The following is an 18,153-nucleotide window of genomic DNA, read 5'->3' as shown; positions in this document are numbered from 1 at the left end:
AAAATGGATTTTAAAACTATTGGCCATTTGAATTATGAATATTTCCATAATCATAAACTAGTCTTTTAAATACATTAGTGGTAATTTGTTATGGTCCACGAAGGGGCACTTATAAGTTAAATGACACAAAATGTGAATATGTCTACTGTGAAAACTCAAATTCAGTGAGTAATAAATAAAATGGAAATTTTGAAAAAGGTTTACAAACGTGCCATTGCATTAACTGTTGCACAGCAAAGACTGAAGTGTTTTTGTTTGTTTCTTTGTGTGTTTTTTTATTCAAAAGGTGAGAAAAGACCTCACCCTGTACAAATCCAAACACTCAACCCATCATCACATACCTATCCATTCATCTCAACAAAAATCTGTAAACATAATGAGAAAATATTACAATTGTAGACATTAAGGCCTATTCCCTTTTAATTAATACAGAATGTACAACATAGAAATTTTCAACATGCTACAGTAAAATGTAGGATTTTATTATAATCGTTTTCACTTATTTTTCACTGATAAGTATTTATACTGATCCCCTGATACAGGATTGCAAATAAATAACTGATAGTACAACTTAAATTCACAGTATTTGTAACACAAAAGGATTAAAACTTACACTCTTAAAATCATCCACATCCAACCGGGACACCGTCTTTCTACTTTTATGCAGAATTTAATAAAAAAATTTCCATCATTCCCAGATATATGTCCTTAAAGGGAGAATGTGTGAAGAATCTTCACAAGTGAGAAAGTCCTGAGTCTATGTCTGAGCAGAAATTTTGATGATAAAGCTCCAGGCTTCTTCTTCCGGTTTAAGTGTATATATTAATTTATTTTTATTTACATTTTTCATTTAGTTTTTCTTCAAAGTTCAGCTGTACAGAGTTGGTAAAAAAAAATCCTTGACCCTGAAAAAAATTAAAGCATTTTTGCTGCAAATAAATACAGTATGACTTTATTATATAAAGCACCTTTACAATATTTAGTAAAGTGTAGTTTTCCTTTGTCCTCAGGTTCTAGGGGGGAAAAAAACAAAATATTAAAACTAAGCACATCTTGTTTAATTTTACCCCATTCAACATCCAAAAGTATTTTACTATAATCAATATCTCACCATAGGACAGAGGCAGATCTCCAGAATTCACTGTTTCCTGTGAAAAACAGAGAGCGCTGCATTTATTTGGTTGCCTTGTAATGAGAGTAAGTAGCTCAAGAACAGAACAAAATAGACTTACATCTGCACGGCACCGGGCCTGTCTCTCCCATGTCTCCTTCACATAAGGAAATCTTCCTATTACTGTTAGAGGAAATGTGGTTCATGTCTCCATATTTGTTCTCTGCAACTACTCCATTATGACAGAATCCTTGGACATATCCATTATAATGCTTAACAACATTATCTGCAGCAAGAGAAGTTCAGTCAGAATTTTACATCAAAGCAATTTTTCTTTTAATCATAATGGCATGTTGAATACCTGAGAAACCACTGAGCTGGCGAAGATCCTCCATACATGGCAGCTTGGAACGGTGAGGAGATCTATCTCGGTCAGAGCTGCGCTGGAGCTTATGGCTCTTCCTCTCTTCACCATTCCTGCCTTTCCAAGCATGCTTGTCTGAGGACCGTCCCTCTCTGTGACGTCTGTCCTCTGACTCATGCCTCCTCTTCTTCTTATTTTTCTGTTGGCTGGAGCTGTTATCCTGTTTCTTGACAGACATGTCCCTTTCTGAACTCCTGCAGAATGTAAGAGGTATTAGTTACAAAATGTAAAACTACTCTTGGGCTTGGAAAAGTATTTACATTAGGGACAGTTCTCTGTGATGCAGATCATAGACAACAGAAACAAGGAACATGTTTACTTACCTGTGTTTGTCTTTATTTTTCTTCTTTGATTTTTTAAATTTCTTGGCCCTGCACTCCTCAGACATGCTGTCTTCACCAGACAAGCTGCGTTTTCTGGTCCCATTCCAGGGCAAAGGGCTAGTGGTACATGGAGATGAGGGCTTTGCTCTATTGCTGCTCTGCTCTCCATTGTAGTGGCACCTGTCACGACGGTCTTCCCGTGCATGGCGCAACATTAGTCCTCTATAATTGTGGCTTGACGAGCGGTGTGAATTCTGGAATCTCCTGCCCCGCTCCCAATCCTGTGACCACTCGTCTCTGGCTCTTTTGTAGTGGCGGTCTCTGTGCTGGTAGGAATATCTATCCCAGTACTGAGCTGACTCTTTATCTCTGTGACGACTGCGAGAGCGCTCCTTCTGTGGATAATACTCTCTCTCTGGCCAATGTCCATGTCGTTCTCTGCTCCTGTCCTTGAGCTCTCTGTAGTTGCGATGGTACTCCTTGTCTCTGTCCTTTGTGGCAGTAGAAACATGTGGCTGGTTTAAATCATGTTCTTGGTGCTCAGCCAGTTTTTTTTGTTCACAAGCACTGACTTTGTCAGACTGACACATTTCTACATCTTCCTTGCTAACTGCACCCTTGACAGTCTCTGTCTCCATCCTGAGTCTTTCCAGTGATGTAAGTTCATCACTCCATTGATGGATGAGACTGTGATTGCTTAGAGTGGACTCTGTTGTGGCCTTCACTTGACTTGATGCCTCTGTTAAGGTGGCCTGTGTGCTAGGTGTCAGTTCTGCTGGCTTAGCCAGTGCCTGGGTGTCACACACAGTCATTTCAATGTATTGTATTTACAGCATTTAGCAGATGTAGTGCAATGTAGTGTTATAAATTACAACTATCACTAAAAAGCTTTATTTCATTCAAATTGTAAATTAAATCTGCAAAGCAGCCAAAGAGATGTTTCATACCTTGTAAGAATGTTTGAAGCCATTGACTTGATCATGTCCTGACCCATTTGTACCCATGTGAGACTCGGAGAAGATGTTAGATCCATTTGTCTTAGGCGAGTGTGAGCTTGAACTATTAAAGTGAGGACTGTGCATGCCATCGTTTCCACTGGCTGCCTTGGTAACAGAAGGCTTAGGAGTACCGTTGTCCAAGATTCTGCACTGCACCACCTTTCCATTGCTGAGAGTAAATCTCATCTTGATACTCTTCATGCCCGTGGGGTGGACGGGTTGATGAGAAGCCGAGGATGGGGTGGAAGAGTAAGACACATTGGAGGTGGCTTTGCTCACGCTGCTGATGTCACTGCTGCTGGGCTTTGAGCTGTTGTGGTACTCCTTCGAGGAGCCGTTGCCATTGACATATGAGTTATTCTGGAAAATAAGTAAAAAGTTGCCTAAGGTGGATCTGAAATTTTTGAATTTCTTGTCAATAAAAAGCTCTCAATGCATGTTGTGGCTCTACCTTTAACATAGTAGGAGGGAGCTGTGGACCACAAATGGTTAGGGAGGTATAAGAATGATCATTTAGCTTAGATGTAACTGGTTTGAGAGATGAGTGGCCTGGAGTAAAACCCTTCTGGTTAAAATCTCCATTTTTCAGATCAGTAGACCTAAAAAGTAAATCAGAGTACAAAATGTTAACAAAAACAGAGACATCTCAATTAAACAGTGTATTTATAATTCTATTTAAGCATTAATAACTCTAACATACCCTTGCTTGATATAGAACAGCAGGTATGCTTGCTGGTTTAGCACAGTTTGTATATTAGTAGGAGTCACTGATGAATCATTCATCTTATACCACTGGCCATTACTTGCCTGAAACAAAGCACCACACATTTCCACATTAGTCCATCCATCAGCACCATTAGAAAGCTCTTGTTTAAGCTTGATCAAAGGCTGAGAGCTAAACATGTGCAGTAGGTCTCACTTTTACATAGCAGTAGTAGTGTCCGGCATAGCAGCTGAAGCCTGAGTGCACCAGCACAGCATACAGCCCGTAAATCTGCGGCTCTCCGTGAGACTGGGACATGTATGGTCGCAAGTCAAAGTACTCAGTGTATCTCACATCCTGTGTGGAGAATGAATTACAGTGCATCACATCAACAGATTTTTTTAGTGTTTATTCTACAATGATCTGTCACGATAAACAATTTTCCAAGTTTATTAAAGCATTTACAGGAAATACCGACCTTGCAGATTTTGCCTTCATTGAAGTCGTCAAAGCGCTTCAGAGAGACAGTGAGCACATTGGAGTTGCGGTGAATGCTTAATCTTTTTGAGGCCTGAACCTTTTCCTTACAACTACAAGAAGAACAGAATGAATAAGACTTATATTCTAGACTTTACATTGATAGTTAGCATTATCTATTATTTTTAATATAAAGTTCATGTCCATATTAGAGTAAAAGTTCTTATTATTATCCTATAAGTATGGGCTCAGAGATGCCATGTGACACTTACGTGCTGCACTTGTAGGCATTCTCCCAATCGAGCTGTTCAGCCTTAACAAACTGCTCAAAAGCAATGAGAATAGTTGGGGAATTCTGTAAAAGAGCACAAGGAAACATAACTTTAATTTAACACTGTGTTAAACAAAGTCCGGTAGATGCTACACGAGGCCTGTATTGATCATGTAAGGACAAACATCTTTTCTGAAATAGATGGTCTATACAGTTCACTATAGTTCCAGCAGTAGTGCAGTAAACATTCGATAAGGGTATCAATTTTATTTCACATACCTTGATGTCCAGTGCAATATCCAAATAAGGATCAAATGTGTCTGATACTGCTTTGCAGTTCATACACTTCACTGTGGAAAAATAATTCAATTAGTCACTCAGTCAATAAAGTTCTCAGCTTTACCACATTTACGAACAGTGATACTAATAAAAAGTATATGCATATGATATGATTTTTCAAATCTAGCAGTTATCTCCATCATATAAAAACTAGTAGATAAATATATAAGTACATAATTGCCAACTCACCTCTGGACCTCAAATATCCTCCAAATATCTGATGGATCAGAGTAGTAGCCTGCGTTTGCCTATCCAATCTGAAAATTTTCATAAAACAGGATCAGATATAATGAAAATTTTGTAAACATCAAGTGACAGATGGTATAAGAATTTTTAATTCATTTTGGTGTCCACAGCTTTAAATCAGATAAATAGATCAGCTTTAAAAACAAAAACAACATCACCCACACACACACACACACACACAAATACACCTTTCACATATATCAGATTTCCTCTCGTATTTTTGGAGTGACAATAATTTCCTCCCTTAGTGATTGTTTACTATGTGGCTACTAACAGAGATGAACAGGTTAAAGGCTAAACAGGTTTAAGTGGATCTACAATTTTAGTCTATTTTAACTGATATGTCGTATTTACTTCTAAACCTCTAAACTTGTCGGGTGCCAGGGCAGACAAGTAATCATTAAAATACTAGGTATCCAATCAGTCTACATATCATGTAAAATGAAAAATGATTAAACAGTCACTTATAATAAATCTTGCACCACACTGATTTAATTATTTTTTAAGCAGACTCACTCATTGTTAGGAAGGCAGGCCTTTTGCATAGCATCCACTGTGTACCGCAAGAACTCATGGGCATCTTCTTGATCCCCATACCAGAAATGCTTTGCAATCCCTACATCATGTGAAAGCAAATACATTAAAAATGCTCAAATCCAAACAAAAATAGTGTATTATTTTCATCTATCAGCAGGTGTATACTCACGTTTTAGTTCAAGCAACACACCAAGGGGCTTGATGGCATTCCCCGAATTAGCAAACACCTGAATGGTGTGATTCTGCATGGTACACAGCATGCAAAATTCGGGCTCATGACCTTTAAGGGAAAATACAGCAGTGATCAGAAACCCAGTATGCAAAATACATCAGAAATTGATGCAGCAAAATGTGTGATGACCCACATGTTTTGGAATGTTCTCTGGACAGCATGTAGTTAGCAAGTGGTGCAGTGTATGAAAGACACTGAAGAGCTGAATTCAGAAAACATGTGTTGCCCAGGTTCTGGAGACCTGCTCCAATACAATGGACTTGAGTCCAGGTCAAGCTGAGGCGCTCTGGTGGAAACAGGATCTTTTGCGGCAGACTGATGCCATCGCCACAGCTCACGGCCACTGCATGACAAAGCAGACATAAGATGTGTTATATGCTTACCCTAAATAAAAGGCAGATAAGTGGATAACCCTTGGAAGATGAGGTAAACCCTACTTGCCTTGCTCATTTGGCCTCTCAGCAGGAAGTGCTGTGTTACCTCCATACAAAGCAACTTCAAGGATGGGAGCCACACAGGTAGCCATGCTCCTGGAAAGCTCGGCTGTAGTAGAGTCAACACTTCAGCTGGAGCTGCCGTTGTCCAGGCCTCCAGAGGAGACAGGATTCAGGGAGCTGGAGTGCTTACACAGCGCTGACTCAAAGTCAGATTTCTCTGATGATTTCACCACAATAGCCATCGTTCATTCTGCACATAAAGTCACATATGCACTTTATTCAGAAGATATTCAAAACAGACCATTCATACCATTCATATATATTTCATAAGTAACTATAATTTTTTTTTTTTTATATTTTGTTTATTGATTTTTTCCACTGGTCATTGTACAGCTAATAACACGCATTTCGTTTGCTTCTCTTCTTTGCACAGCTATTTCAATTTTGTTTTATTGTATCTCGTTTTATTGTATTAAATTTCACTTTTTCATCCCCCTTTCTATTTGATTCCTTTTTATTTACACCGATAGTCGTAAAAAGTATTTCACTGCATGTCATACTGTGTATGATTGTCCATGTGATCAATAAAATTTGAAATGCATGGCATACATTCACTTTTCATAGAATTTTATGATTTACACTAAATGAAATATGATGATTTTATTTCTTGGGCTTATGCAATACAGTTTTTGACGTTGTAAATCATGAGGCCAGCATTTAACGGATTAACAGAATGCTTCCTGAAAACGGGGATATGTGCACGTGCTTTCAGAGAGCCCTGTTGCAGACACAGCGTGTACCAACGTGCATAAAGGCCGATCTAAGCAGACATACGTAACGAAATTATAACCGGAAGGAGACCTAAAATACTTAAATAAATTTCCCAAATTTCCTTACAGACTCGGTATCTAGTAACGCAGCCAAAGAAACCTCGGAAACAGATAGTGGAGCTAGCTAAAGCTTTTATTAACTATACATCTCGTTTTCGAAAGTATCAAACCTTTTCCAAGTTTCTCGACAGACTCGTTACGCAGCTTAAAAGTTTTGATAAGCGGAAACACTATGCTAAATTAAAATTATTTACTTCCTAACTTTCTCGACGTGACTTACCTTTCAGTGTTGCTTTTTTTAAGCGCGCTCGAAGGATGACGCGCGTCTGAACGATGACGGAATGATTTGAATTTATATCGAATACTTCCAAAATGTTTTTACTGCAGTTAAAGATTTTAGTTAACAAACTAAATAAAAATTGGCGGGTAGCCAAAATGAGTAAATTATAACTGTGTGTGAACCTTCTGACTCTGAGACTAAAGTCTTCCCTCTGCCACATACACCACTACCTGAATGTTAATGTAATAACGTAGTAATAATGTTAAGATATAGTTAAAATATCTTAACATTATTACTATGGATATATTAACATTATTATTATGTTGTAACATTAACATACAGCTAGACTCCTAAATAACTGTTAGTAGTAAAATGCTTGCTAGCTTTTGTCATAGGTCAGTAAATGCTGGTTGTTAGCATATTATCTGATCAGAAAAATTCTAAAATCTAAATCTGAATCTCTAGAACTCTAACTCTAAATCTAAGACAGCTTGCATAGCACACGATGTCTGTAGCAGAATGTATCTGGTTATGTTCTGGTTCATCATCTATTAATTAACACATGACCATAAAAGAATCAATGACTTGAACTGATGTAGTGATATCACAAACTAAATGACATAAATGCTCTGTAACTACAACTTCAGTTGATTGCTGTTTTGCACAATACATTACAATAAATTACATTACCTGATGTAACTGCTGCTATAATACTAGGGTCCATTCCAGTATTTCTGCACACGCAATATTGATTGGAAATACAGTATTTACACTGGTCAGCTCTGTGTTTGTGTGTTGTCTTTTGTGAAATGTCTTGTATTTTTTTTGTTTGCACTGTCTTTTGTCCTGCACTGTCTTGTATTTTGTCTTGCACTGTTTGCACCAGTTTGCACAGTTACATTTTATGTGGCTAGGACTGACTTACTAAAGTCCTTAGCTCTGTTTTTCTTTGTTTTATGTAGCACCATGGTCCTGGAGAAACGTTGTCTCATTTCACTATGTACTGCGTCAGCTATATATGGTTGAAATGACATTAAAAGCTTCTTGACTTGACTTGAAATGAATGATAGATTTGACCCAGTTTAATAATAAATAATTAAATTCACACATTTAAATGATCACACTTCAAGGGCATGGGGACAAAGTGAATTCAGTTCAAATAACATTAGTGAGTGTTTGTTTTCTATTTTTTTGTGTGTTTTGTTTAACACCGCATGCACACACACAAGCATTTGTCTCAGATGGCTTCTTCTAGATGATAATGCACCATGTCACAAAGTAACCTAATATTAAACTGGTTTCATGACCATAATGAGTTCATTGTTCTTCAGTGGCCAGATCTGAATCCAGTAGAATACCTGTGGATGTGGCAGAATGGGAGATGTGGGAAATCTCCATGAATTGTCATGCAATCTTGTCAACATGGACCAGAATCCCAAAGGAATGTTTCCAACATTTTGTGGTATACATTGCACAAAGAATGGAAGCTGTATAGAGAGCAAAGAGAGGCGCTCAAAAGTGTAATCACATTTGTGACTGTTTTGATTTAATTTTCTCATGTTGTATTTTAAACTTTAGCTAAAGACATTTCCCTAGCCTGCTGTTAGACCGAATTACCAAGACTATGGTCACACTGGCCAAGAGTTCAATAAGTTTAACATTGCACAATACCTATTTCCCCAATGCACAAACCAAAAATATCCATCCATCACTGAAATATACAATTTTTACAAAAGAAATACACATGCTGTCTTCATACATGACGACAAATTTGATTAATGATGGGACACTGGGACATTCCCAAAAAATATCCCAAAGTCACATAACTACTGGATAGTCAGTAGTTATTATAGTGATGACCTCTTTGGTGAAGTTTGCAGCTCACTGATCTGTCTTCTGAGTTGAATGAATTCCTCTTTATGCTCAGAAATCCTCTGTTGTAAATTATGGATTACCTGGAAATTGGAGCACATGTGCATGTTATTGTAAGTTATTATCATAACAGTTATAATTTTATCCTAATTCTCAATGCAGCAGGACTTTGCACAGTCATCACACCTTTCTTCACCTTCTAACACCTTTTTAATCAGCACTACAGCAGATTAAAACTGGAAATGGATATACAACTTGTAAACAAAGCTCTAGTACAAAGGTATTCAACTAAAATTTAAAGAGGTCCAGTAAGAGAACATTTCTTGAAGTGAAGGTCCGGAAGATCATAATGTCTAACTAGTTAGTGTGATATATATTTAAGTAGCCTAGTAGTTGTATCAACATCTGCAAGCAATCAATACCTGATTGTCAAATCAAATAAATTCAGTACAATTCAAAAACAGTTTTGACAATATTTATTGTCACGTAACATAGAACTGAGCATATGTATGATTGTAGATATGTATAACGTTCTCTCATTAAATAACTAAAAGTAGGGCTACATTTCAAAATAAGAGAAAATAAATAAAATGTGAAAATTGTGTATGTTTAAATAAAGTGCTTAACTTTCCCTTTTATATCTCAGTGAGAGAACTGAGCTCTAGCTTGGCAGGATGTTAAACCTGGGTTTGAATGGAGTCAGGGCCGTTCTCATACACATGTGGAGGTGCTCATTAGTGAGTCTGGAATTATATTTAGTTTTGATTATGTTCATTGTAGCGAAAGCTGCCTCGTAGTTGTATGTAGAGCCAAACATGGTCAGGATGTATAGGGCTACTTCCCTCAGACCTGGGAAAGCTGTCTCAGGGATGCTGTCTTCAGATTTGAGTGGATATGTTTGTTTAAAACCTTTATGTTTTGTCTCATAATGGTGTTTCACATTGCCACTTTTAATAAGTGCCACGGTTTCTGAACATATGAGACACATTGGTTTAGTGTGAAGTGGGAAGTGTGAACAGAGTTCAGTCTCCGACTCACTCGTCTGTTTCTCTCCCGTTCTCCGTCTCACTCGTCTGTTTCTCTCCCTTTCTCCGTCTCACTCGTCTGTTTCTCTCCCTTTCTCCGTCTCACTCGTCTGTTTCTCTCCCTTTGTTTTCTACATGTATCGCTATCTTTCTTCCATGTGTAACTTTACTCTAATTCTCTCTCATCTGTCTTGCACTGTTGAGTCGCAGTGTTTACTTCAGGAATGCACAGACTTGATTGGCTGAGTGGTATCACGTGGGATGCTCTAGTACATAGGTCACTAACAGGCGGACCTGTTGCCTGTTGCCACGTGCTTTTGTTTATGTTCTGTGTTACGGTCTACGGTCGTCCTGTCTCTAGTCCGTGTCAATGTTTCGTGTTCTTTTTTTAGTTAATAAATCCTGTTTTGTTTTTTTTGTTTTTTTTAATGCTGTCCATCATTTGGGTCGTTTCTATCCCCCCGCCGGTGACAATTCCTGATGCAAATTCTCAAGCCTCTCCTGGAATCTGGTGCTTAATGATCATCACTGATCTTTTTTTGCACTTTCTCTCTCAAACATGGAAAAGCTACTTTAAATAAATGAACAGTTCTAAAAGTTCCACCGATAAAAGAGCTTTACTTACTCATTAATGAGCAGTGTGGCACAATTTCTATGCACCTCACACAACTGGGCAAATAAAAGCAATCATGCAAGCAGATAATGAGACTGCTCTCCACCTGGCAGACCACAAGGTTTTGGCACAATGGGAGTTTCCTTACATAATAAACAAGGGGGGCCATATGATATGATTATTGAGTCTTTTAATGACCAATAGTTTCCCAAGTGGTTCTCCAATGCTGTATTTTACTGATAAAATGGTAAAAACAAAACCTGTAGGACAAGTGTCATACAAGAGGATTCTTTTACAACATCAAAATATTTCATTTTTGTTACAAATCAGTCTTTGTGAACAAATATCTGAACCTCAATAACCCTTCTGTGTGTTTTGTCTGTATGTCTTTCTCAGCTCTCCAGACAGATTCACAGACTGAAGCACAAGATTATAAAAACTTTTTATATAAATGTCATTCTGCATTAGTGAGAATAACATATGAGTGGAATCATTCCATTTTAAGTAGATTCTTATATCACAGCAGCCAGTTTTATTATTGATTATTTCTGATTTTATCTTTTGAAGACCTGTGTGAAAATCTAACGTAAATTTGTACAAACCTACCTTTAGGTCTCTGTGCATAATTCTATGGGAGTGAATATACTCCACCACTTCAAGTATTTGCTTTAAGATATGAGATGCTTGTGAGATAATGAGATAACATATGCCAGTTAATAATACATTATATACCTGTTGACTTTGTGATGTTGACTCATAACGCCCACTGACATGATAATGCTTAACAATATTACATGCAGCAAGAGAAATTCAGTCTAGAGCAGAATTGTATATCAAAGCAAATATTCTTTTAAAATTGTAATGTCATGTTGCATACCTGAGTAACCACTGAGCTTGTCTGATGACCATCCCTCTCTGTGAGGTCTGTCCTCTGACTCTTGCCTCTTCTTCTTTTTCTTTTGACTGGAGCTGCTGTACTTGTCATGATTCAGCCTGGACTTTTTGGCCATGTGCATTTGTTGTCGTTCCTCGTCACGTGTCTGCCCCGCCTTTGTCTGCTCCTCCCTGTCAGCACACCTGCTCCTCATTGTGTCTTCATTGTCTTTTATATTTAAGTGAGCCGCGTTGCCGATGGCAGTGCGGAATCATTAGTTACGTGTACCCCTCGTCATGTTTAGTCATTGTTAAATGTCGTCATTAGTATTGTTTCAGTTATCGTCATTTTGTCTATGTCATCTTTATTTATTAAACCCCCTTCCTTTGAAGCTATCCAGTGTATGGGTCTGTCTCCTTCCATCCAGGTTGTGACAGTACTGGTTCTTGACAGACACATCCCTTTCTTCTTTAGAATGTTAGAGAAATTTAAAACTACTCTAGGGACAGTTCTCTCTGTTGCAGTTCATAGACAACAGAAACAAGGAACATTTTTACTTGCCTGTGCTTGTCTTTATTTTTCTTATTTGATTTTTTTTTTTATTTCTTGGCCCTGCGCTCCTCAGACATGCTGTCTTTACCAGACAGGCTGCATTTTCTGGTTCCCGTGCCACAGCAAAGGGCTAGTAGTACATGGAGATGAGGGCTTTGCTCTATTGCTGCTCTGCTCTCCATTGTAGTGACTCCTGTCATGACGGTCTTCCCATGCATGGTGCAACACTAGTCCTCTATGATTGTGGCTTGACGAGCAGTGTGAAGTCTGGAATCTTTTGCTTCTAATCCTGTGACCGCTCCTCTCTAGCTCTTTTGTATTGGGAGTCTCCGTGCTGGTAGGAATATCTATCCCAGTACTGAGCTGACTCTTTATCTCTGTGACGACTGCAAGAGAGCTCCTTCTGTGGATAATACTTTCTCTGTGTTCAATGTTCCTATCCATGACATTCTCTGCTCCTGTCCTTGAGCTCTCTGTAGTTGCGATGGTACTCTTTGTCTCTGTCCTTTGTGGCAGTAGAAGCATGTGGCTGGTTTAAATCATGTTCTTGGTGCTCAGTCAGTCTTTTTTGTTCACAAGCATTGGGTTTGCCTGACTGACACAATTTTACATCTTCCTTGCTAACTGCACCCTTGACAGTCTCTGTCTCCATCCTGGGTCTTCCCAGTGATGAAAGTTCATCAGTCTATTGATGATTGAGACTGTGATTGCTTAGAGTGGACTCTCTTGTGGTCTTGACTGACTTGATGCCTCTGTTGCCTCTGCTGACTTGGCTTGATGCCTCTGGCCTGTGTGCTAGGTGTCAGTTCTGCTGGCTTAGCCAGTACCAGGATGTCTGTGCCTGGTGTGGGTACAGTGAGCGGTTTAGCACTTTCCATGGAGTCTGATGGGGAGCGCAGTAAATAGTGATCTCTAATTATTTTTCTTTAATCTTGAAATAGTTGCTGGAGGCTCCCACAGGTGCAAAGATCTTCTCTCCCTTTTGAGTTGGTGGTTTCTTCAGTGTGTGTTGCGTACACTGGGTGTGAGTGCATGGGGACCAGTGAGGTGTGCTTTTGGCTAACTTAAGTAACCAGGTGATCATTTCTCTCCTTTGGGGACCTCAGCCTGGTGTTTTGGTATTGTTTTGTTTTATTTTGTGTACTGCATATGCTTAAGTCTTACTGTAAATTGTTTTATGTTGTGTTTCTATTCCTCTCTGGGATTAGTAATATAGTGCCTTGCAAAAGTATTCATACCCACTGAACTTCTCGACATTTTGACATGTTACAACCACAAAGAAAAATGTATTTTATTGGGATTTTATGAAATTGAAAAAAGAAAGTGGCACATAATTGTGAAGTGGAATGAAAATTATAAATGGTGTCCAAATGTTTTTTTTCACAAATATCTGAAAAGTGTGGTGTGCATTTGTATTTAGCCCCTTTACTCTGATACCCCTAACTAAAATCCAGTGAAACCAACTGCCTTCAGAAGTCACCTAATTAGTAAATAGAGTGCACCTGTGTGTAATTTAATCTCAGTATAAATACAGTTGTCCTGTGAAGCCCTCAGAAGTGTGTTAGAGAACATTAGAGACCAAAGAACACACCAGACAGGTCAGGGATAAAGTTGTGGAGAAGTTTAAAGCAGGGCTAGGTTATAAATTAATACAATCCATGTACAATCCATCATCTGGAAATGGAAAGAGTATGGCACATCTGCAAGCCTACCAACTACATGGCCGTCCACCTAAACTGTCAGGCCTTGCAAGGAGAGCATTAATCAGAGAAGCATCCATGAGGCCCATGGAGGAGGAACTGCAGAGATTCACAGTTCAGGTGGAAGAATCTGTCCACAGGACAACTATTAGTCGTGCACTCCACAAATCTGGTCTTTATGGAAAAGTGGCAAGAAGAAAACCATTTTTGAAAGAAAGCCATAAGAAATCCCGTTTGCAGTTTGCGACAAGCCATGTGGGGGACACAGCGGAAGAAGGTGCTCTGGTCAGATGAGACCAAAATTGAACTTTTTGGCCAAAATTCAAAACGTTGTCTGGGGCGGAAACCTAACACTGCACATCACCCTGAACACTCCATCCCCACTGTGAAATATGGTGGTGGCCACATCATGTTGTGGGGATGCTTTTCTTCAGCAGGGACAGGGAAGCTGGTCAGAGTTGATGGAAAGGTGGATGGAGCCAAATAGAGGGCAATCTTAGATGAAAACCTGTTAGAGTCTGCAAAAGACTTGAGACTGGGGCGGAGGTTCACCTTCCAGCAAGACAATGACCCTAAACATACAATGAGTGAGCTACAATGGAGTGGTTTAGATCAAAGCATATTCATGTGTTAGAATGGCCCAGTCAAAGTCCAGACCTAAATCCAATTGAGAATATGTGGCGAGACTTGAATCGCTGTTCACAGATGCTCGCCATCCAATCTGACTGAACTTGAGCTATTTTGCAAAGAAGAATGGGCAAAAATTTCACTCTCTAGATGTGCAAAGCTGGTAGAGACATACCTCAAAAGACTTGCAGCTGTAATTGCGGCAAAAGGTGGTTCTACAAAGTATTGACTCACTGGGGCTAATACAAATGCACGCCACACTTTTCAGATATTTATTTGTAAAAAGAATTTGGACACCATTTATCATTTTCCTTCCACTTCACAATTATGTGCCACTTTGTGTTGGTCTATCACATAAAGTCCTAATAAAATACATTTTTGTTTGTGGTTGTAACGTGTCAAAATGTGAAAAGGTTTAGTGGGTATGAATACTTTTGCAAGGCACTGTATATGTGTAACAGTGTGGCCTAAGAGGTTTAGTAAGCGTGAATAAAGCTTACTAAAATAAATATATAATAAATAATATAAATAAAGCGTGAACAAAAAGTACAAGGTTAGTGTTAGATAACCACTCTGAACTTAGATAATGTTAGATTTTCCTTGAATTTGGCTGCACAGTAATTGGGGGGCTCGCCAACATTCTAGAATGCTTCTAATATGTAAAAGAAAAGGGAGCTGGACCAAGTTCAGGGGAAGTGTTTATTGAAGATGTTTGTGTAGCATAGCAGTTTCTGGAACTTAACTCAAAGGTAAAAGACTTTATACCTGGTAACAAATGGCCTTTAAACAATGACAGATAGTGAAAGTGACGTGACATACAGCTAAGTATGGTGACCCATACTCAGAATTCATTCTCTGCATTTAACCCATTCAAAGTGCACACACACAGCAGTAAACACACACCCAGAGCTGCGGCACACAGGGAGCAGTTGGGGGGTTCAGTGCCTTGCTTAAGGGCACCTCAGTCGTGGCCGGCCCGAGACTCGAACCCACAACCTTAGGGTTAGGAGTCAAACTCTCTGACCATTAGGCCACGACTTTCCTACTGGAAGACATTCTACTGGAGAACTCACAGTACAATAGACAGGACAGAAGGGCCATCCTGTGTATTGATCAGTTGATTGCTTTACAGACAGGCCATTATTTTAACTATGGGTGGGGCACAGGCACAATGTAATCAGCCATTTGGTCCCCCGTTACAGTTATATGTTAATTATATGTGGGGTACAGGAGCATCAGACTTTGATTACATATGAATGTCAGGTGTTGATTATGCATGAAATGACTAGACACAAAACCCTTTAACCCCCCCTTTGATCGTTTTTGATCACACATAAATAAAATGCAGAAAAATAAAATGTATATTAAACAAGCTGCATGCAAATGTTTTTGTTGTCTTTTTGTTTTTGTTTTTTGTTTTGTTTGTCTTTTTGTTGACTCACCAACCCTGGTTTCAACATTTCCAGTTAGCCTTTTTTGGTCACTGTCCCTAAAGTTTACGTAGAGAATCATTGCTTCATCTAGTGGATGTAAGGTGTAAATTTTCTGCAGGCGCTGAAGCATTTGCCAAACTTTTCATGGATGTTTATATGCATCTGGTACCTCCTTCGACCACTTGTCAACATTCTAGAATGTTTCTTGACCTTTTTTATATTTTCACAATGCAAGTTTTTCTCTCGCCATTCTCTTCATACTCCTCCTCATTGTCCATCTCAATTTCAGTTCGTCTGCTTTTTTACAATGACAGGAGCGAGCTGTGCATTTGAATTGTCCTTTGTGACATGAGCAAATGTGAGTGATTCCTGCTCACTGTCATCATGGCTCCCTGTAGAATAATCGTCACTTTCTCCAATCAGGTAATGGTGTTGCTGATTCTCTACTTTTCTGATCTCTTTGAATGGACAGAGTGACCCTTGTTTATTCTTGCTGCTGTGTTATAGGATGTGTATGTTTTTCAGAACAGCTGTTTGATCCCTGTTGTTTAGAAAGCAAAGTCATCAAACAATTGTGCTCAATTAGCAGTCTCTCTTTATCCTTTTTATAATTTAAGTTGTTCAGCTAAAGCACAAACCTTTGCTTTTTCTGCATTAATCTCACACTGTAGTTTGTCTGTCTCACACTTGTGCAGGTGTTGTCGATATTAGTTTGCCCACAATTACAGATCATCTACCTCTCCTGTGGTTTGCCCTAAAATGCTATGTCTTCTCATCTGTTCAATTGTTACATTAGGGGCTCAGTTCCATGTCGTTGTTCCATGTGTTGTTTGTTTCAGTGCAAAGCTATCACCTTTTGAGTGAACACTCAGCAATGGCAGTACAGTAGATGTGCTCTCAAGTTAAAGAAAGAGAACAAAGGTTTTTAAAGTGTCTTTTCAAATGCAAATAGTTCTCTGTGGAATCCTTGCTCAGAAAGTTTGATTTACTTTTAATATCTTTCCATATCTTTCAATGGAAGGCAAATTAACTTACAGTTCCTTAATTCTGGCTCTAGACCACCATTTTTCTAACCTTGTTAGAAACTTTACTGTATTTCTTAACCAAACAGTGGCTACTGATTAAGCACCCAGTCAAGAATCCTAAATTCTTGCAGCAATTTCAGTACCAAACTATTTCAAAAGCTTCTACAGTCTCAAGATTAACAGACCAAATTGTTTATTTAACAATTCCTACATATACCAGGAGAAAGGACCAAGCCACAACTTCTACGTTCTCTGAATGAATGGACCAAATTGTTTAGCAATTCATAAAGACATTTAGAGAAACGACCAAGCCTCTACTTCTACAGACTCAAGATGAACAGACCAAATTTTTCCTTTAACAATTAATAAAGACACCAGGAGTAAGGACCAAGCCACAGCTTCTACAGTCTCTGAATGAACGGACCAAATTGTTTAGCAATCCCTACAGGCATTTACAGTATAGAAAGGACCAAGCTTCTGCTTCTACAGACTCAAGATGAATGGATCAAATTCTTTAACAATTCCTACAGACACCAGGACAAAGGACCAAGCCACAGCTTTTACAGTCTCTGTAGGAATTGCTAAATAATTTGGTCCTTTCATTCAGACATTTAGAGAAAGGACCAAGCCTCTGCTTCTACAATTTCAAGATGAACAAACCAAATTGTTTCTTTAACAATTCCTACAGACACCAGGAGAAAGGCCCTAGCTTAATTAACAGTGCTGCACTATGAAAGTTGATCTGCTTCTTTTGATAAACAGGGTTCTTTGAGAGAGCTGATAAGTTTCACTCACAAAAATGAGGACAGTTAAGACAAAGTCCAAATGATTTAAATTATTTTTAACACAGACTCTGTTGATGATCTTTGAGGTTGTAGAATATCCCAGATTCTTCTGTTCACTTCTTCTTGTTCCAGTGTTTTTGGTGAGTTCTCTTCTTATGTGTGTCTCCTGGCTGGCTTGCCATATTGTTAGATTTTCCTTGAATTTGGCTGCACGGTCATTGGGTGGCTTGTCAACGTACTAGACCTCTTCTAATACGTTAAAGAAAAGTAAGCTGGACCAAGTTTAGGGGAAAAGTGTTTATTGAAAATGTTCATGTAGCATAGCAGTCTTCTGGAACTTAATTCAAAGGTGTGACAAAAGGTGTGTCTGTGTGACCAAACTTTATACCTAGTAACAAATGGCCTTCAATCAACTGACAGATACAGTTAGGACCCTCTA

At 38.7% G+C, this 18,153-nt stretch overlaps 1 pseudogene; it reads right to left on the bottom strand.

The window, feature by feature from the left end:
• Positions 1-307: 307 nt before the first annotated feature.
• Positions 308-6,340, bottom strand: LOC132857854 (ubiquitin carboxyl-terminal hydrolase 42-like; annotated as a pseudogene).
• Positions 6,341-18,153: the final 11,813 nt, after the last annotated feature.

This window comes from Tachysurus vachellii, chromosome 2, assembly GCF_030014155.1.
Source record: "Tachysurus vachellii isolate PV-2020 chromosome 2, HZAU_Pvac_v1, whole genome shotgun sequence".
NCBI classification, from domain to species: Eukaryota; Metazoa; Chordata; class Actinopteri; order Siluriformes; family Bagridae; genus Tachysurus; species Tachysurus vachellii.
Note: the sequence above shows the minus strand (reverse complement) of the source record. Positions and strands in the feature narration are given on the sequence as shown.